This window comes from Ovis aries, chromosome 2, assembly GCF_016772045.2.
Source record: "Ovis aries strain OAR_USU_Benz2616 breed Rambouillet chromosome 2, ARS-UI_Ramb_v3.0, whole genome shotgun sequence".
Taxonomy (NCBI): domain Eukaryota; kingdom Metazoa; phylum Chordata; class Mammalia; order Artiodactyla; family Bovidae; genus Ovis; species Ovis aries.
In genome coordinates, this window is record NC_056055.1 from 12226328 (window position 1) to 12227780 (window position 1453).

Consider the following 1453-nt stretch of genomic DNA (forward strand, 5'->3'; position numbering starts at 1 on the left):
GCACATTGTGAAAATTTCTAATGGCTAAGGGAAAACTCATGATGTAATGTTAAGTAAAAGAAGAAGGACATAAAATTATTTCCATGTGTGGTACTCATGATTTTTTAATAGTGATGACTGGAAACATAGTAATTTGAACTGGTAATAGTTTGTATCACTTCATGGGAAGACTACAAATCAAATATTATTTTGCTCTTTACTCTTATAAATTGTTTTTAATTCCATAATTCATGTATATTTTATAATCAGAAAAAAATGTAAAAATAATGAAGTGGTGTTAGTTGTCCCTTCTGCCTTAAGGAGTTCAATGTCCAGAAAGTTCTAGAGGAGTCCCCAATCCTATAGTAGATGGATTTTAGATTAGTGACAAACTCCTCCACCTTTTCTTATATACAAATGAAAAGAGGCTCTGGAAGACAGCTTTTCAGGGTTTCTGTACAGTGTTTCATCTGCATATCTGAGGTTATTGATATTTCTCCCAGCAATCTTGATTCCAGCTTGTGCTTCATCCAGTCCAGCATTTCTCATGATGTACTCTGCACATAAATTAAATAAGCAGCGTAACAATATACAGCCTCGATGTACTCCTTTTCCTATTTGGAACCAGTCTGTTGTTCCATGTCCAGTTCTAACTGTTGCTTCTTGGCCTCCATACAGGTTTCTCAAGAGGCAGGTCAGGTGGTCTGGTATTCCCATCTCTTTCAGAATTTTCCACAGTTTGTTGTGATCCACACAGTTAAAGGCTTTGGCATAGTCAATAAAGCAAAAGTAGATGTTTTTCTGGAACTCTCTTGCTTTTTTGATGATCCAACAGATATTGGCAATTTGGTCTCTCGTTCCTCTGCCTTTTCTAAATCCAGCTTGAACATCTGGAAGTTCACGGTTCATGTATTGTTGAAGCCTGGCTTGGAGAATTTTGAGCGTTACTTTGCTAGCATGTGAGATGAGTGCAATTGTGTGGTAGTTTGAAAGCAAAGAACTAAAGAGCCTCTTGATGAAAGTGAAAGAGGAGAGTGAAAAAGTTGGCTTAAGACTCAACATTCAGAAAACTAAGATCATGGCATCTGGTCCCATCACATCATGGCAAATGAATGGAGAAACATTGGAAACAGTAACGGATTTTATTTTTGGGAGGCTACAAAATCACTGCAGATGGTGACTCCAGCCATGAAACTAAAAGATGCTTGCCCCTTGGAAGAAAAGCTATGACAAACCTAAACAGTGTATTAAAAAGCATATACACAGGGAGGGAGGTGGGAGGGGAGTTCAGGATGGGGAACATGTGTACACCCATGGCAGATTCATGTTATATGTATGGCAAAAACAATACGATATTGTAAAGTAATTGGTCTCCAATTAAAATAAATAAATTTATATATTTTTTAAAAAGCATAGACATTACTTTGCCAAAAAAGGTCCATCTAGTCAAGCTTTGGTTTTTCCAGTAGTCATG